At 38.6% G+C, this 20,755-nt stretch overlaps 1 long non-coding RNA gene across 1 annotated transcript in view; it reads left to right on the top strand.

The window, feature by feature from the left end:
* Positions 1-18,528, top strand: part of LOC141378672 (uncharacterized) — a 107,808-nt gene extending 89,280 nt beyond the window's left edge. The window contains exon 4 of the long non-coding RNA XR_012393844.1: positions 17,593-18,528. This is a non-coding gene — a long non-coding RNA (uncharacterized lncRNA). The remainder of the gene's footprint in view (positions 1-17,592) is intronic.
* The last annotated feature ends 2,227 nt before the right edge of the window (positions 18,529-20,755 follow it).

Here is a 20,755-nt window from a genome sequence, read left to right on the forward strand (position 1 = left end):
ATTCTCAGCAGAAATAGCAAAAAAATGTCTGCAGATGTCCCTACCAATTACTGTACTGTTTTTTTTTTTTTTACAAATAGGGGGTATATTATACTACAATACACCACAGTTTACTGTAGTACAAACTATATTATACTACAGCAATAATTACAGTTCATCAGTTCACTTAATACTACACTATGCATTCATTAACAGTCTTGTAAATACGGTAATATATTTACCTTATTCTAAAATGCATAAGTGCGCCTGTTTTTGCGATTGTCTTAGAACTTCCGATTCAGTCGCCTATGGGAGAAATGACTAGGAATAATAAACGGCAGAAAGCGGTCAAACTACTTGCTCTACAAACAAATGTTTGCATGACTATACAGACCAAGTAGAATAATATAATAGGAAAATATCAAATTGCAACATCAAGCAGCGTAACGAGCAGTTTTTAACGTCAAAAAATGAATGTTACCGGAAGTCGCGAGACAAAAGATTCAAATGGCAGCGCCCGCTTGTCAGCGGAGAATAAGGTGAATACAGTACATGTCATGTCATTTTCATTCGCTTATCCGGAGCTGGGTCGCGGGGGCAGCGGTCGTAAGAGAGAACTCTAGACTTCCTTCTCCCCAATCACTTCCTCCAGCTCCTCCGGGGGGATCCCGAGGCAATCCCAGGCCAGCTGAGAGACATAGTCTCTACAGGGTGTCCTGGGTCTTCCCCTAGCCCTCCTCCCGGTGTGACATGCCTGGAACACCACCCTAGGTATGTGTCCTGGAGGTATCTGAAACAGATGCCCGAGCCACCTCAGCTGACTTCTGTCAATGTGGAGGAGCAGTGGCTCTACTCCGAGTTCCTCCCGGGTGTCAGAGCTCATCACCCTATCTATAAGGGTACAACCTGCCACACTGCAAAGGAAACTAATTTTGGCCACTTGTATCCGCGATCTTGTCCTTTCAGTCATGTAAAATCGAGGGCTTTGCCTTTCGGCTCAGTTCCTTCTTTACCACAATGAAGCGGTACATCGACTGCATTACTGCTGCTGCTGCACCGATCTGCCTATCACGCCCTATTCACACGGGGCGTCAGCGTCAATGCTTCCCATTCACTTTGAATGGGTGACGTCAGGCGTTGCCGAACTGCATTGTGGATCTGTCAGCACCGCTTCAGAAGCGTTGCTTGTTGCAGAAGTTGGGACTAGCTCAAATTTTCAAGCGCCAACGGAAGCGTCAGCCAATCAGATCACTGTATGCAAATACACCAGCTCAGACAGTGGCCTATTGCTGACTGGATTTCATTGGCTGACGCTTTTATGACGATCGCTTTAGCCCCAACTTCAGACACGCCTTCAGTCAAGTGTTGACGCTGAAGCCCCGTGTGAATAGGGCGTCAATCTCACGTTCCATCCTTTTCTCACTCGTAAACAAAACCCAATATACTTTCCTCCAACATGGAGATGGCAAACCACCTTTTTCTGGTAGAGCACCATCGCCTCGGACTTGGAGATGCTGATTCTTATCTCAGCCACATCACACTCTACAGCAAACCGCCCCAGTGCATGCTGAAGTTCCATGTTCGAAGAAGCCAACAGAACGACATTGTCTCTGAATAACAGAGATGAAATCCTGTAGTTTCCGAACCGGACCCCCTCCAGTTCAAAGGCTGTGCCTTGAAATTCTGTCCATAAATTTTTTTAACAGAATTGGTGACAAAGAGCAGACCTGCCAGAGCCAAACATGCACTTGAAACAAGTCTGACTTATTGCCGCCAATGCGAACCAAACTCCTACTCTGTTTATACAGGAACGAGACAGCCCTTAACAGAGTGCCTCTGACCCCATACTCCCACAGCACCCTCCACAGAATGCCATGGGGGACACGAATGCCTTCTCCAAGTCCACAAAACACATGTGGACTGGTTGGGCATACTCCCATGAACCCTCGAGCACTCCGGTGAGGGTATAGATCAGGGCTATTCAATTGGCGGCCCACGGGCTAAATCCGGCCCCCAAGGCACTTTGTTTCGGCCCTCCAGACAGTGTGACCAAGACATCAAAAAATTAATTTAGTTCGGTCGACAAACGGCCGCTATAGTTTTGAAGTTACGTGCGTCTGTTTAATAACAGCACGAGCTGCAGTTAAAGGCTGCACAGAGCGTGAGTCATCATAAGCGAGTGGTGCGGGCAGCCGAAAACATGTTTGTAGAAAAGGCTATTTGTACAATGCACTGATATCGTTACTAGGGATGCAATTATTAGCCGATTTCACTATTAACTGCGCTTTAATTCGTCACAGTTTATTAATCGTAAAGTCTTCTCTAAGCTGCATTTATGTTGCACGGAACGAAACGAAACCGCTGCAAAATGCCAAGTTGCCTGTGCGCTACTTTTAAGTTTGAAGTACACCGAGGCTAATACCCATGCACACAGGATTAACTATAGCAGCGGCCGTTCACATGTCACGTCTTTTCCGCTTGCAGGTTTGTTATTTCTAATGTAAGAATATATGACATAATGCTGGCGTCAGCGGAGCATATACTGGGCGCACGCAGTAGAAAACATCCCATGGTGAGAGTTGTGCGTGCCTTTCAGTGCAATGTAAACAAAAGATATGTTAGACAAATCATTATTAAAATGATTATGTATGCATGAATGCAGATGGCAACAACAGTTAATCTAAATAGCTACTTACCTAATATAAAGCTTGAATTTATGTTAGACTGTAACGACCGGGAGGGAGTGACACTGACAACAGAAGGTAAGATCCAATATGCAGGTTTATTCAGCGTCAGGCAAGCAGTGGTCAAATCAGGTACAATCGGGTATATGCAGACAAATCCAAAATCGAAGTCGTAAATCAGGCAACAGGTCAAAAGGCAGGCGGCTAAACAGGAGAACAGGGAATACAAGGCTAGGGTCTAACTCAGAGAAACAAGACAAGGAAACGCGTTGTAATGTCACAGTAGGGTAAACAAGACTCTGCAAACTGGAAGGGTGAAAGAGTGGCTTATGAATGGTTTGTATCAGTCTCTGACAAGGTTCAGCTGGTAAATGTAATCAAGCTAGATGTGTGAGCATGGGTGTCTGGGAGCAGGGCATGTATGAAAATGTAGTCCAGGAAAAGGCGGAAGTGTAGTCCTGATGTTCGTGTGAGAACCAGCGATCTCTGGAGAGCGATCGCTGGTTGTGTAACATTAGACGTGATAACAGTGAAACCATGATTATTCTTCAGACTATATAATCGTACAACCAAAATCTATGTGTTGCATCACTAATTGTTATGCAGTTCAAACATATGAATGTGTCTGAATGTAGAAGAAGCCTACTTCAGCAATGCACTGCTTTTGCTGTGCTCTGAAATACAACATTTGAATGTTTGTAAAAAAAAAAAAAGTCTATTGTACAATGCAGTAGAGGTGTGAACCTATACTGGTCTCACGGTTCGGTTTGGTTGCGATTATCATTTCTTCGATTCGGTTCAATTCGATATTTCGGTGCATCACGGTGCATTGACCATGCTTTCCATATACAGTATTATATTTTAGGAGGGAGGCTATAACATGCTGTCTGTATAAACACAGACACACAGCACCACACTGTCTCTCATTCACACACATACTCAAACATAGACAGCAACAAACACACACACACACACTTAACGAAAAAAACAGAAAAACGAAAAAAAAAGGAAAAAAAGAAGCACTTTTCAGACGGTCCCTTACTGAGAGCTCCTCTCAGCGCAAGCTCTCCCGGCTAAACACATATTGCGAGGGCTTAAACGGAGCAGTGCCCGTAATGTCGAGCAAAAAAAAAGAAAGACAGCTGTGAAACATAACCAGCTTTGTCTTTTTGTAGGAAACACACTTTCGATGTTTTTAGGGTAAGAGTTTTTTGAGTTATTGCCGTCTATAACTGAATGTGTGTCAGGAATATCGAAAATCAAACCAACTGAACCGCGCTCATTTCTGGCGCCCCCCTGGATATAGAGCGCCCTTAGCATTTGCCTATGGTGCCTATGCCACGGGTCGGCCCTGAGTTGGCTGAGTGTTGTAAATACTCGCGCTCACCTCCCTCGCGACAGAGCGCATAAATGACGTCAGTACATAATAACCAGTAATGATAATTACTTAACCGATACCGAATTGTCCGCTTCTGCATCGCGGTGCACCGAAGAAACAATTAATTTTGACACCCCTACAATGCAGTAATATTATGTAGTTTCAAAATACAACACATTAACATTTTAATGTAGAAAAAGCCAACATGGGTGTCTTAAGGAGCAAAAATATACAGCATGTGGGCTCTTATATGCTGTTGTGTCATCACTCATATAGCAAGTCATATCTCTCCGGCCCTTCGTTTGGGATGCTTTTCATGCCCCCATGACAAGCTAAATGAATAGCCCTGGTATAGATCCAGTGTGTTAGCACTGTTGCCAAACACCAATAATGTCACTGGTTCTAGTCCTTATCAAGCAGCCGACGTTTCTCTGTGGAGATTACACGTTCTCCCTGTGCTCACGTGGATTTCCCCCAAGTTCCCCGGTTTCCTCCTTCCGTCCAAAAGCATGCAACTTAATTAACTAATACAAATCGGCACCATAGACATGCTCCTAGTAAGTAGATATCTCTAAGAGCGATCACTACCTGTTCATTAGCTACTACAGCAGGGGAGTTCTCAAGATCTACCTGAGCTCAAACTCCCCTCTCGCCTTGCAAACGGGAGAGAGCCCCAGGCTCGAGGATCTTATGAGCTCAGGGCTCTCTCCCAGGACAACATGCCAAACAAGCTTTATAATCAATCATCAGCTGAGTGTAACGGGGAGACTTACACGGAGGGATCCATTTTGCAGTATTTATTAATCACAATCAAGCACAAACATCCAATACGCACTACAGTGCGAACACACATCAACAGTAATCAATCAAGGTCGTTGGGCTGGCGACTGACAGACACAGAGTGATTTACCATGTTTAGATCAGTGGCAGGCGGCGTGGTTCAGAGTCCTTACAACAGGCGTGGGTCGAGAGCAGGCAGCGTGGTTCAGAATCCGTGTGACAAGCAAGGGTCGTGGGCAGGCAGAAGGCAACTCAGAGTCAGAACAGTCCGGAGTGATACACAGGAGATAAGGCAGGAAATAACGCTCAGTAATGCTGGCCGGGGCTAAACAAGACTTCGCACTGAACAGTGGTTTGAGTGTGGCTTATATAGGTGGCGTGTGTCGTTAACGTGATTCAGTTCAGGTGTCTGCACAATCAGTCTAAGTGGATGATGTAATGCTAGAAGTCCGGGGATGGCGGCCTCTGCTGGCCAGCGAGGGGAATGACTGGGACCGAGTCGGTGATACTGAGTGTGAACTCTTGAAATAATGTTTCTTGTATAGTCTGCATTGAAATACAAGTCAAATTAAATTTAGAAAACACTACTTTCTTTTTTTAATTGTGTTTTTCAACGTTTTCTGATTTGGGGTTGTACAATGCGCCTATGGAGATTTCCTCTAAACCACCAAAATCAATGTATGTGTGGCAGCATCTACGTCCCCTTCAGAGGAACACAAGCACTACACACAGCTTCATCCACCCACCTGCACTGTATGTTCCGTCCTCGCAGGCAAATTGCTTAATTTGCTGTCGTTCAGCCCGAGGATCTATATGACATTAGCCTAAATGCATCCCTGCGGCTGAGTGACCTCATGTCATATTAGCAATATAATGTCCCCCCGCACACATACGGTGAGGCCAATACGCTCTCATAATTCGAGCATGAAATATGGCAATTTCACATGAATAATGCAGCCGCGGCAAAAAGCAGTAATGTCACCGGCTTTGTCCACTCTGTGTTTGGCGAACCGTACAAGCCCTCGGGGACACGCACACACGATCACGGATATCATTTCCCTTCCATCTGCATTTGATTTACTACGTGTCCCTGCTGTAAATGGCGGTTATTGATGGCTGTAATCTTGAGTTATACCGCAGAGGTCATTACAGATCAGTTCATACACTCAATTAGACTACACTCCCACGCGAGACTCTCTTATGAGCTCTAACACCTTTTGTAGGTGAACGATTTATTACACTTTAAGGGTACAGAAGGAAAATGATTATTTGAATTATTTATCCGAATCGTAAAAAGGGGGTTGCCTTTTTTATTTCACATTTCTTCAGGCGTGTAATAAAGATAGACGCAAAACTACTATCAGTGCTATAAACTCTTATGATAGTAAACCCCAAACCCACCGTGAATACGTCATCTGTGATATATAAGAGGTTCTGTTTGGCTTTTAGAGATTGAAAAAGAAGATTATTATATATAATATTATTCAAATGTTAGGCTAAAAAGTGAAAGTAGGGAATAATTGAAGACAAGGCTTTAATTATTGAAAGTTTCAAGCGCACCGGAGGTGGTAATGCAACCACGATGAGAGGACAAGAAGCTTCTAGACTCAAGGTGTGTATTAAGTTTTCAATAATTCAGCAATACAGAGTAAATTATTCTGCTTGCCACATTTCTCCTTAAGCCATATTTTAGGATTTAGTCCCTAGAATGTAGTTTTAAGTGGAACCGCTTCCTCAGAATGTAGACTTAGTGCAAGTCTTTGTATCTAGTTTAAAATGCGCTCTCTAAAATTTATATTCAATTGCATGCTGTCAAAGTTAGTTTCAGGAGTGTTAAAACAGCACGTCAACTGTGTCCAAATGGATTTTTAAAGTGTGTTTATTAATACATTTAGACTAATAATAATGTTGGGAAATGACAAGTTTGCAATGTTTAAATCTGAATCTTTTGTCTAATTTTGACAGCTTTTTTCTTCTTTTTTTTTTTTTTTTTTTTTTTTTTTTTTTTGAGGTGAGGGTCCATATGGGAAAAAACTCAGTCAGTGCTTACAGGTTTCCAACATTTTTCAAAATATCTTAAAAAGAAAAAACTCAAACTCGTCTGGAAAAGGGATGGTACACTGTAAAAAGCAATTACTTAAAAATTAGTAAACCCATCGCCTCAAAAAATACAGTGGTGAAAATAAGCATTGAACGCGTCATCATTTTCATTTTCATTTTATCATGTTGACTTACAATTATCACCAGATGTTGATAGAAACCACAGAAATCCATTTATGCAAAGAAAACAAATCGAATTAGTTTACAAATGAATTTCTGTGTAATAAAATGAAATGACACAGGGAAAAAGTATTGAACACATGAAGAAACGGGGCGTAGAAAGACAGTGAAAGCCCAGACAGCAACTGAAATCTCTCAGTAGTTCTTCAGCAACCCTCTGCCCTTTATTATTGTAAATGAATATTTACTGCTCAAGTCCAACATCTGCATTAGCCAGCGTGGACATTTCAGCAAGACAATGATTCAAATCACAGCCATGGAAACTCTTAAATGCTTTCAGAGAAAGAAAATCAAGCTGAGAGGAAAAGAAGCTTCTAGACTCAAGGTGTGTATTAAGTTTTCAATAATTCAGCAATACAGAGTAAATTATTCTGCTTGCCACATTTCTCCTTAAGCCATATTTTAGGATTTAGTCCCTAAAATGTAGTTTTAAGTGGAACCGCTTCCTCAGAATGTAGACTTGGTGCAAGCGTCTGTATCTAGCTTAAAATGCGCTCTCTAAAATTTATATTCATTTGCATACTGTTCATTTCAAGTTAGTTTCAGGAGTGTTGAAACAGCACGTCAACTATGTCCAAATTGATTTTTAAAGTGTGTTTATTAATACATTTAGAAAAATAATAATGTTGGAAAATGAAAAGTTTAAAGTGGTTAAAAAAAATTAATAGAGAAGTTCCCATAACATTTATTTTAAAAAGGTCTTAAATTACAGTTTCAGATTTATTTATTATTATTATTATTATATATATTTTTTTTGCTTTTTGAGTTTGGTTCATAAGGTTTACGAAGTATTTTCCATCAAAAAGCTCCAACATTTGTACAAAACATGTTGACCATTCAAGAGAAAGTAAAGAAGGTAAACTCTTATTCTTTCTTACTGTACCCACACTCCGTTTTACAATTTAGAGGGCAGGTGCTGTGATAAAGTTGTTTTTGTCAGAGCCCGGGATGAAATTAAAACAACACAACTAATACCATTACAAATATTTCTAATTTAAATATTTGCATTACGAATTACCAACACTTATAATAACTTCAGAAAACAATGTGGCTATTCTTCAAAGACACACAAGATCAAAATCAACACTATCAGATGCAAAATCTCTGTGGTAAATTGATAAAAGGAAAAAGCAATCTAATACTTTGAATTTCTGTGTGAACTTTCCATGTGAGTGGTTCATAATCCACTTTGCCTCTCTTATTACGATAATTGCATTGTCGAGGCGCGTGTTGTTAGATCACGTCGTGTAATTATAAACAGTGTTGGGGAGTAACGGAATACATGTACCAACGGTATGTATTTAGAATACTATTCATGAGTAACTGTATTCCGTTACAGTTACTATTTTTAAACAGGATATTTAGAATACAGTTACTTTCCTTATACCATTGGAATACTTCGGGCGATGCGTGTTTGGCCCATAATAATATTACTAAATTGCCGCCGAAACAGAAGCTACACTCCCGACTGCAATCACCAGCGTTAACTCAGTGAGACTCACGCAAATGACCCTGTTCTCATGCTCTCACGCCACTCCTCCATTTTCTCACGCAGCGAAAAGGACGATGGCAAACACTGAACAACCGGACAACTACCATGATTTTCAAATAAACTGCTTTTTTTTTGCCGCATTGTTCGTGAATTTGCTGCTTGATGTTTCGTTTGCGCTTTCAGAGGTTTCGTTTACGCTTCTTAAATTTACGTTCGCTTTGCTGACACAAATGTGGGTGGGACTTATGGGCACCTTAGCCAAAGTTGGCAGCCCTGGTTAACTTGAGTGTACAAATATGGAGTATTCAGACCAGGGGCTCGATGGGTTGTAGCTGCAACCGAAGCAACTTTCTAGCAGCAAAAAGAAAAAATGCATTCACGTCTTGGAAGTTCAAGCATTTTTTCTCTTTACAGAATGAGAGGGGTGAGCGAAACCTGACAGTGCAGTGCAATCTCTGCCTGCCAACTAACAACCTTAAAACAAAACTTGTTCATTTTGATGTTTACATTTTTGTAAAGCAAACACATTTTGAATTCTTCTAATATTTGCAATATTGTTTTTTGGTGAGAAGTTTTCATGATAGAAAATTAAAATGTTGGATAGAACATGTTACATTAATGTAACCTATTACATTACATAAACTATTTTGAAGTTTTTCTTTTCTTTAATAGACTTGAAGGCTGTTTCCAAGGGGAAGTATTCCAAGTATTTAAAATACAGTATCAGGATTAAGCAAAGTCACGGAATACGTTACAAAAAACATTTTAAAGCAGGTTTTCTGTATTCTGTAACTAAATACATTTATAAATTATTCTCAAATCAAAGTTGGATGACAACCATGAAGAAATACGGTACATACTGTACTCTAATTGTAAGTCTAAAAGAAACATTACTGTAGCTGTAAACATATCCCTTAATTCTGATCAGCTGTATGGAGTGTTGTTCCTACATGGTGACATCACTCTAACCTTCTCCTTGCAGTCAAAATAAGTCAACAACACCCCCTGAATGTACCAGTTAATTAGAATCCATCAGCACCTTTGTAAAAATTAACAGTTCTGATGATTTCCATCATGCTGCTTAATCCAACTACAGATGTTCATGTCTCACTCTGAGCCTCATTCAAACCTCTAATAGGTGCTTATTCTGATCACATGCACTGAACAGCAGTTAACAGGTGTTGAATCTTCGGAAGAGGGTTTGAAATGGAGGCTTCATACAGCCCCTGGAAGTCCCAGTGTTATTCTGCAGACAGTTTACACAGGACAATATCTGTCCGACACAGATGTTGGGCCAAAGCGAAACACTGAACATCTGCTGATACTTGTTTGGCAAATTGCTTTTCATGCACATTGCAGATGTGTCATGTCTTTTGGTTTGTGAGTCTGTTTTATTTTGACAGAATCATTTTTTTTGTGCATGTTATTCTCTATTTTTTATTTCACCCTTGTCAGTTGGATCCAAAAAGAAAGTTTCGTATGTTTGTAACCCAACGCTTTGCGACTTTAAAACGTCTTTGGAAAGTTAGCCATTTTGTTGGCCTTCTTTTTGCACTGTGGTATCAAATGAGATGATTTATTACTTGTAGTTCTACCGATGTTATTTATCTTCGACTTGTCTTTGTGGTTTGCTGTATATTGGCAAAGCTAACAGACAGCTCCATAGGCGGATTAATGGACATCGAAATCCCATTAGCCGTGGTGACCTCAAACCTTCTGTGGCCGAACACTTCAAGCCAGACAATCAGCCAGTTCACAACCCTTGCATCAATACAGTAGGCCTTTTCTGTAGATACTCTAATATAAGAAACACAGTAACAGTGTGAGGATGGATGCATTCACAGTTGTGGGAAAAACAAATCTGTCTGCTGTTTTGCAGGTCAGATCTCTGTTTTGGTGGAGGTTGTGGTTGTCAAATACTTATTAAATCAAACGCTGTGGGTACACCTGGCATTAAGATGCTTTTGGTCGATTGTATCACAGTGCACAACATATACAAGTACACCCCTCACAAACCTCTCATTCAGATTAATATTTTCTATAGGATGCTTTACAATATTATATCTGTGCATATACATTAGATTATTCAGCACTGAAGCCAAATCTGGAGCTAATCTATCAAAATAACTTTTGATAATGGTCCAAAGTTAGCATAGCCAAAATTATATGTTAGGGAAAAACATTAAATAAAAGGTTTGAAAAGAGAAAAATTTAAAAGAAACAAAACAAAATTCTGAAATTTTCTTGTCTGTAATTTCATTTTCCAATATTTTGCATGAATTTAAATGTATTATCTTTATATTTCTAAGGATGTTCTGTGACCTAAATATTATTTTAATAAATACATTCGTTTAATTAATCTGTTTTCTTCAAATGCACCAAAATATATGATCTTTATTTACATTGACCATTTTTTATTAATTTCTTTCTCAAAATGGAGTGCACTCATTTATGTTGAGCACTGTATAGATAAGGGAGACACTTTCCTGTTCATACATGATGTTTAAATCTGAATCTTTTGTCTAATTTTCTTCTTCTTTTGTTTTTTTCTATATATATTTTTTTTTTATTTTTTTATTATTTTTTTTTAGGTGAGGTGAGGTGAGGTGAGGGTCCATATGGGAAGTCAGTGCTTACAGGTTTCCAACATTTTTCAAAATATCTTCAAAATAAAAAACTCAAACTCGTCTGGAAAAGGGATGGTACACTGTAAAATGCAATTACTTGAAAATTGGTAAACCCAAAAAAATACGATGGTGAAAATAAGCATTGAACACATCATTTTCATTTTATCGTGTTGACTTACAAATCTAATCTATGTGTTGAAAACAAATCTAATTAGTTTACAAATGAATTTCTGTGTAATAAAATTAAATGACACAGGGAAAAAGTAATGAACACATGAAGAAATGGGGCCGTAGAAAGACTAATCTTTCAGTAGTTCTTCAGCAACCCTCTGCCCTTCATTATTGTAAATTAATATTTACTGCTCAAGTCCAACATCTGCATTATGATGAAGATAAAACCAGGGTGGACATTTCAGCAAGACAATGATTCAAAACACAGCCAGGGAAACTCTTAAATGCTTTCAGAGAAAGAAAATCAAGCTGTGGAATGGCCCAGTCAATCACCTAACTCGAATCCGATAGACAATACAAAATAAAGATCAGATTTGACAGACGAGACTTACAGAACCATCAAGATTTTTACACTCTGTTGAAGCCTAAAAAACTCACACTTGAGCAATGCATGTGACTTCATTATCCATGTTAGTCGCATCATTAAGCTGCCAGCATTAAAAGAAGACTTATAAAGTATTAATACATTTCAGTAGCACTTTCTCTTTCTGTCATTTCATTGTTTTTACACATAACTCATCTTTCAGATTTTTTTTATTTATTTATTTTTATGTTTGTATTGTTTGGGTTTTTATCGAATAAAAACGATAAAAGCTCCTTTAGAAATATTATTCCCAAAAAACATGACATGTTCAATACTTATTTTCCCCGCTGTAACAAGCTACATTTATTCAAAAAAATGTAAGTATTTCTGTTCTGACTAAAAACTGTTAAGTTGATTTAATTTGTATAATAATGCACATAGTTTTAGTTAGTTATTCGAAGGCGATGAGTTTACTCATTTTTTTAGCAAAGCAGCCCCAGCCCATCACAATACCACCACCACTTTTTACTTTTGCTTTGATTTTTCTGAAATGTGGCATTACTTTTACGCTATATATAATGAGAAACATTTCTTCTAAAATGTTTAGATTTTGTCTTCGCAATCTCCATATTTTTTTTTTTAATCGAAAGTCTTTAGGATCATCAAGATGGTAAAACTGAGACGAACTTGGAACTGATGGACAAACTCTTTTTCAGGCAGGGCTATGCAGTTTTAGATTTTGCTTTCCTTTAATAATAAAATATATCAAATAATTTCAAAACTGCATGATGTGTTTGCTTGTGTTACCTTTTACTAATATTTCAATTTCTGAAAAGTTTGTGTGATAAACATGCAAAAAAATAAGAAAATCAGTAAGGGGGCAAACACTTTTTTACACCACTGTATATTATCATTGACAGTTGTGTTTATTATAAGCATGTGCTGCACTTTTGGTTTCTGTAACTTCAATGCTTGAGCACTTTAAAATCTAGATGATTTTGATTGGCTGTGTGTATTTATCATTCATAAGCTGAAAGTATTATTCCTATTGTTATAGCTGTGGTGTAACGATATATATTTTAAATATCATTATTTTTACAGTTATCGTCTCTGATATGGATGGGTTTTTTTCTATTTAACTAAAGATCAGACTAATTTTAGCCGATATCTCCTCTCTGTTCGGTCTTTAAAGGTCATGTTTGATCACCAGCTGTGTTCCAGCTAGATGTTTCAAGCAGTTTCACTTCATTTTCATCAGCAGTTCTGCCAACCTGCTTAATTTAACGCAACCTTTCCCACATGCCTTCATGATATGGAATACAGGGGTGTTAACAGCCTGCGAACAGCTCGTGTTAAGCTCCACTGACAGCATCATTAACAGGGAGGTGGTGATGATCTTCTGCTGTACATCACAACGCCTTTCCTTCTGCTCTGTGCTGTGACATTGCCTGATGTTGATGTGATTCCACGAAATAATTACAATCAAAACGAGAGAGACTCTTTTGACGAGAGATGTGCACACATTGGAGAGTTTTCAATGAGTATTCTCCCAAAAAATGTCAGAAGTACTTTCTGTAAAAAGCTATAGGTCGTAATTCACATACATGTATTTCACAAAGTATATAGTCATAGTAAAGACAGAATTACACCATGTGCAGAAGTCGTAGGTCACCAAAGCTAGTGCACAGTACTTTCAGTGGTATCTGAAGTGGGGGTTGCAACCAAGTCAGTCAAATCAATTTTAAGCCCCATTTACACTAATACGTTTTCATTTTAACACTGTGTTGTAGAGAGGAAAAGATCTACATCCACACTGGCATTTCGTCCAACAATTCTAAACCGCTCTCAGTCCACACTACATCACTGAAAATGCACATCACATGACCATACACGCACTCTGGGATGCGCTTAAAGCTGCTTCAGTGTATTCTCGCATCTGAGCTCCAGGGAGTCAGCGGGAGCTTTGAGCACACCTGCCTGGCTGAGAGCAGCCAAAAGTCAGCCAGTCCATCCAGAATCTTCCCATGGATCTCATCTCTCTATAGTTGTTAATTGGGATCTATAATGCATCTTGTGTAGACTCATAGATATATACATTAGATGTCTCCTACCCTGTTGTTGTCTATTGGAAGGAATGCGTCAATAGAGCCGCCATTTTGAAACAGGAAAGCGCTCCTTTGAATTGAATGCGGTAGCAAGGTACAGTGGAGGACTGTGGCCATCCAAAGCCAGAGATATACATTTTTTTTTTTTATTACGAAAATTATAATTTTACATCACTTTTCTACATTGATGGATCAGTGATCGCACGGGCATTCCTGACAAAAGCTTGTGTTTGTGTGTATGGAAATGTACTGTCCACCCTCCCTGTTAAATTTGATCTAATCTGTGTCATCTCCTGCTTTCACTTCTCATACTGACGGAGGGAGCCATTCGTTTGTAAATGAATCTCAGTTATGAACGACTCCTTCACTAGCCGACAATTATACAAGTTTCTGGCACCGCAGCGTCATATTTCATATTGCATTGTCATATTTCTTTTGCATTGTTTGCTGATTTTATTCAACAAAACTAGCATAAGCCGAGTATTTAGAGTGAGTTGGTGCTACTTTGCCTTATGGTGAATGCAGTAAGTGACTGTATTATCATCAATAACGTGACCTGTTTAGCACAAAAGTTCAGAACATACAAAAATGTAAAATACTTAATCTTACCTATGAAATGTTCTGCCTTTGTGCTGTTTTCTTTGTTTACTCGTTACAACACCCAGAGACAGCGCTAAAGTCCTGTATCTTTACGTAATAACACTGTCTTGACTAGTGCGATTTGAATGACATTTGTCCTGGGAGCACTGTACCGATGTGGTGGCGCTATTGACGCATGCTCAGGGTCCCTATGCGATATCTAGTGTATATATCTATGGTGTAGACTTATATCTAACGACTTGGTCTTTTGAATCTATTTGCCACTTTTTCTCAGCTACCGTGTTTTGGCTGAGCGCAAAGATAAGTTAATAGCCCCTTTCACACAGTGATACTGGAAAATATCTGGAAAATTTCCGGAACTACTTTACCGGTAAAAAAAAAAAAAAAACACTAGATACACAGGCGAGGACGTTACGGTATTTTTCCGGAAAAGACCGCTCACACATCCATTCCAAAATACCGGTAAATTCTGACATAATTACTCCAGAAAATACCTCTAAACGGCAGTGTGCTGCCGCTCATCGCTGCTTTACATGCAAGCACACAACTGAAGGAAGCAGAGCTTGAAGGTAAGCAAACAACGTCTTATCATAAGCATCTTAATGATAATTATTTACTCAGTTGGCATTAAGAATGAACATAGAAACTTTATTTGACTAACATCTAGCAGCTAAATGTGTCTGTAAAAATATTCAAAGGCTTTTATCTTCATAAACAGCGGGACGTGAATGCGTCTAAGTGTTCTGATGGGCTACAGTAGACGTCTCACGTCAGAGCGTTCTAATTGTGAGCGTGCTCTGTCCGGCAATCTTCCTTCTGTGTTCACACAGCGCAGCATTTCGGTAAATTACCAGTAATGTTACTTCTCTTTCTGGTAAATAGCCGGAACAAATTTACTGGTATTTTCAAAAAGGGCCTGTTTACACAAACAACCTTTCCGGAAAATTACCCGCAAGCTCTGTATGTGCGAAAGGGGCTTATATTCATTTATGTAACCACGTACACTGATTCTGCATGTTTTACCAATTGCTTGCCTTTATTTTCTTTATTGTATAAACATATTGTACTTTATGCTTTTATAATTATTATTGATTATAAAAATGATAGCTTACTGATTATTATATTCAGCAAAAGAGACTGCTATTTCGTATTTCACCATTTATTTCTCTGATGATCTTTATTGTGTGCATATAGCCTGATATTAAGCACATATTGCCGAAACCACACAGTGAGCCTGATGTTTTTATATTTTTCAATGAAAATAAAAGGAGGCAGTTATTAGGCTTCGCTTTGTTATAAATTAGCATACAGTAAAGACGAAGGGCATATAAATATGTACATGACGGTGTCTGTTATGTTTAGTTTATTAATAAAAAAATGAAGAGACATTGCCTTATGTCATGTTTTAATTTTATTGTTAAGATAGTGAAACGTAGCCAGGGTGCATGACGTTCTAAAAGTACACTGCCGTTTCATTTGAAGATTTACCCGAGGTGTCCTCATGTCCTCGGGAGTTCGCTATAGACTTGCTATGTCTGAACTTAGAAAAGGATGAAAGACTGAACTTTGTGTACTTGATATTGGGAAAAAGCCCTAATCAGAATGTCTGCAGCCATGCCTCCGTTTTCAGATGTCTCAGTTCTCACCATCCACATTGACACGGAGCAGCAGCGTTTTAAAACCAAAACGGCCTCTTCAGCGTTTCCAAAACGCTCCAATTTCGAGGTTCGAATGCTCCGAGGTAGAAGGCGTAACAATAGCAAAAGTTATGCGTTTTAAAACTAAAAGGTATTAGTGTAAACAGGGCCTTATTAAACTATTATAATTGCCATATTTTAACCCAGAAAATAAAAATAGTAGTTAATATTTACATAAAAAACAACAACATGAAATTACTCGTATATTTATATGAGGAATGTGGGGGTCATGAGTCACTGGCATTGTTATTTTGGGGGTCGCGGGCTGAAAAGTTTGGGAGCCTCTGCTGTAGTTTATAAATATGTGTATGTGTTTATTTCACCAACAGCCTTTCTTTGTGAGTGAATTGTTCCCACTGTAGTTCTGCTTTGAAGAGTGTTTTCCTGCGTCAGATGCAAAAGAGACATAAAATGAAATGGTGTGCTTTTTGTGACAGTATCAGATGGATGTTTACCGAAAGTGTGTGTATGCATGCATTTGTAGTATTTGTGTGCGTGAAGATGGCCTTGCTGCATTTGATTTAAAAAGCCTGACATTCTTCATTCCATTATTCTCTCGCTGCAGAAAATCCAGTCAACAGAAAATATCACTTTCACATCCTGCTGATGTCGGTCTCTTGTGGTTTTGCATACACCGTCATATTTTTGAATTCTCACCACTTCATCAAAAAAAAAAAAAAGAAAAAACTGCACCTTGTTTTTTGTAATATAATCAGATTTAGAAACTTGACCAATTTTATTTTTGAATGCAAGTTATCAGATACTGAATAGCTCTGAATTAAACTCAACAATGCAATACAACTGTAGAATTCTGCAACAATAACAATAATTAAAAGGACTAAATAAACTATTTTCTGCTATAATTTGAATATGTTCTACACTAATATGTGATTGAAGTGACAACTAGGCACACACAGAATCTGCATGTGCAGATTCACGCATATTTCTGCAGATTTTTAGCCCATCGAGTCTATTTATTCATTCATTCTTTTCAGCTTCATCCCTTTATGAATCAGGGGTCGTCACAGTGGAATGAACCGCCAAGTCTATTTATTTACTTGCGTAAATGTCTGTAAATTTATATTTATTCACTTTTTAAATTGAAGATTTCAGAAATCTTAGTGACTCATAAATTTTTTCATTTGTTTTATTTACAATACAGTCTTTCAGTTAATATACGAGTGTCATGCTGGTAGACAAGGAAGGTTATCTTTCATGAGTTTTATTCAAAACAAGGCACCGAATCAAAGTGAGGAAGCAGGAGAGTGGTATCACGGCTGTGATGTAGAAGCGTTTTTCTTCAACAGCTTGTAATGTAAACATCTGAAGTTCGCTCTTGGGAACATTAGGCGAGTATACAGACACAGTTCTTCAAGTAAATGGCAGATCTTCAGGTAAACGCCATATGAGAGTATTCATTTCTCTTGATCGGTAGGTTAAGGATCCGAAGGCACATAAGGAACATCCAAGGAAGTAGAGGAGAAGACGAAGGAGCGAAGGTGAGGAAAACCATTCGACTTCAATACCAGCCGATGAGTGGAAGAATGAGGTAGGCTTTAATAGTGTCCTTGATGAGGGGGACAGGTGCAGGTGATTAGAGGGCTGGTGATGGTTCGCGGGATTGGTGAGAGGTGGTTTGGGAGGGAGAGCAAGGATTAGTGGAGCAGGAATGGGCCGAGAGTGTAAACAAGAGACTTGCTTTGTTTACCCCATAAATGGATTTAATTGTATTTGCAAACATTAAATAAATATTAAAAAGGTATTATTTATTTATTTCATGAACATGAATATTATTGAGCATGTCTGGGGTAAGATGGAGGAGGTATTGAAGATGAATCCAAAGAATCTTGATGAACTCTGGGAGTCCTGCAAGAACGCTTTCTTCGCCATTCCAGATGACTTTATCAATAAGTGATTGGAGTCATTGCAGAGATGTATGGATGCAGTCCTCCAAGCTCATGGGAGTCATGCACAATATTAATTATTATTATTTCTGTTCAGTGACAAGACTTTTGTCTAAGCAAAGTCAGACCTTACTGTTCTAATTAAATAATTAAAAATCAAGTCATGATTATATTTTATTTTGGTCAAATAAGCATAATCTAGTGGCATTTGTCTTACATATAAGCCATTTCTGATACCAAATGATCAACTAGAAGTCAAGTTATGATTTGTTGTTCCTAAAACTCGGAGGCGACAAGATTTTGTCAGGTATTGAAAAAGTTGGTTTTTGCTGTTTGAGTCCTATGAGCCTGGGTCAATTTCTGGCTAGTTAAACAAGCACAGAATGCCTTAACCCTATTCATATCAGTCCAGTTACCAATGTGGCATCATTTCCTCCATCCCAAACGCCATTAAACATGCAACTGATAATATCTTTGACATCCTGTTTAATGTTGACCATAAAACACAATACCAATTACACTAATACTATCAGCGGGGTAATAATATTAGTAATAACTACTATCGATCCAGTGGTTTTGAGGGCTAATATTGCCAGTGCCCCATTAACTGCTGGCACAGTCACGGCTCCGGCTCAGAGCGCCTGAGAATTAAATGTTAATTTTTATTGATGAAAAAATGTCAGCAGGAGGCAGAAACTCTCCGCTTGGAATGAGACATTCACACGGTGCACTGGGGCATTGATAATCCATTCAAGCCTGCCAATGCGGCGGGAGATTAAAATCACATCTGGATTAGATGACTTTTTGTTGCGTTGTGTGTGCGTGTGTGTGTGAGGCTGCCTCATTTCAAATGGAAATAAGCATAAACAAGCCTTAAGCCCAAACACACCTCTGATCCAAAAGCTATTGAGCCGCCTCGTTGTCTGCACACTACATAGACTGCTGCCTTCTAAGACGACTGAAATGGAAGCTCATAAGTGATTGATTTGGAACACCATTCATGCAAACGCTTCGTGAGGAGTACAAATAGCTCGACTCACACTGTAAAAAAAATATTGCTGCCTTAAATTTATTAGTTAATCAATTGAACTTTTCTAGTCATCTCAACATATATTTTAACAAAATTTCAAGTTAAACTTTCTGTAACTTGAAAAATCTGATTAAGTTATAGAAAATAAGTTAAAGAAACAAAATTGTTTGTTGTTTTGACATTGAACAGAATTAAATTTGTATACATACAAAAATGAGGGTTTTTTATATTAAAATGTACTATTTCGTATTGAATGATGTATATATGCAGACTGTGCATTGATTAAGATTATATGTGACTGTCAGTGTAACGTGAATGAACCCCTGACATTTAAAGTTATGAAGAGGTGAGCTGAGCAAAGAGACAACATGCCTTCATAGACAAAAGAGCAGGTAAACATTGAATTATTATTTTCTCCTTCTTATAGTATTCTAGTTATGACATATTTGTCTGCAGTCAACCTTTTGGGTTAGTTGTAGATGTGTTTGGAAGCAGTTCGTAACATTTTATTAATATTTTGGCAAATTGAACCAAATGAACAAAATGACTCGAAAAAAGATTCGTTCATCTTGATGAACGAGACTCAAAGATCCGAGTCAGTAAAATGATCTGAACTTCCCATCACTCTTTAATCATATTATCGGTCTTGTACAGCACTATTGGTGCACACTAGTGGTTTTAAATGAGCTTTGTCAATAATCTGACTTATTTTTTTTACTATATACATTATTCATAGAGTGTTTAATAGTCTATCTGTTTCAAATACTAAACACATTTCCATGGGTGGTTATTTGGTGCAGCCATGAACCACCGCTCCCCACATTCCTTGAACCACTTTACACCAAGACCACCTTAAAACACTGTCAAGAACAAAGCTACAATGTCAGCTTTCCAAACCAGGAGCCCATCTTTGCCCGAGGATCCCTCCAAGACAATTTGAATTGTGTTTACTCAGTCTTCGCCTGAGCACTAGCACTCAGTTGTTCCTCGGAGTGTTCATCTCCCCATCACTGTTGTTTACTGATCATCCACATTGCCTTTCGAATTCAAAAAGAGGATTACATGTAGCAGATTTCCCAGCTGACATTAGCATTTGAGCACAAAAGGCTCGGAGGCCAGCTTCATTTTCATGAAAGTGAGCTGTTCATGCATGCAGCGAGTCTGTGGGGAGGGAATGTTCTTCAGGCACGACTGACATCCGCTTCCACTGTTCGGAAGCAGGAAGCTCACGTCTGAGTGTGTGGGAGAGAGGCTTGTGGAAAAGAAAGAAAGAAAGTGTCGAAAACTGAAGCTCTGTGCAAAAAGTATATTAGTTGTGATTGACTTTATTTCATTTTCATTGATTTACTTAAATTTTTTTTACTAAAAGTGACACTATAGCTGTTTGCATACTGTCGGATGATGTAGTTGATATCAGAATTATTAGCCCACTAATTTCTAATAACTGATTTCCTTACATAATATTTGACTAGTTATTTTTCAGGATATTAGTATTCAGCTTACAGTGCAATTTAAAGTTAGGGTAATTAGGGAAGTATATAACAATGGTTTGTTCTGTAGACCAGTGGTCCCCAACCCCGGTACCGGGCCATGGATCAATTGGTACCGGGCTGCACAAGAAATCATTATTTGTTTTCGTTGTGTTTCCGAGTCTGAATGTTTTT

Source organism: Danio rerio, chromosome 18 (assembly GCF_049306965.1).
Source record: "Danio rerio strain Tuebingen ecotype United States chromosome 18, GRCz12tu, whole genome shotgun sequence".
Lineage (NCBI taxonomy): Eukaryota > Metazoa > Chordata > Actinopteri > Cypriniformes > Danionidae > Danio > Danio rerio.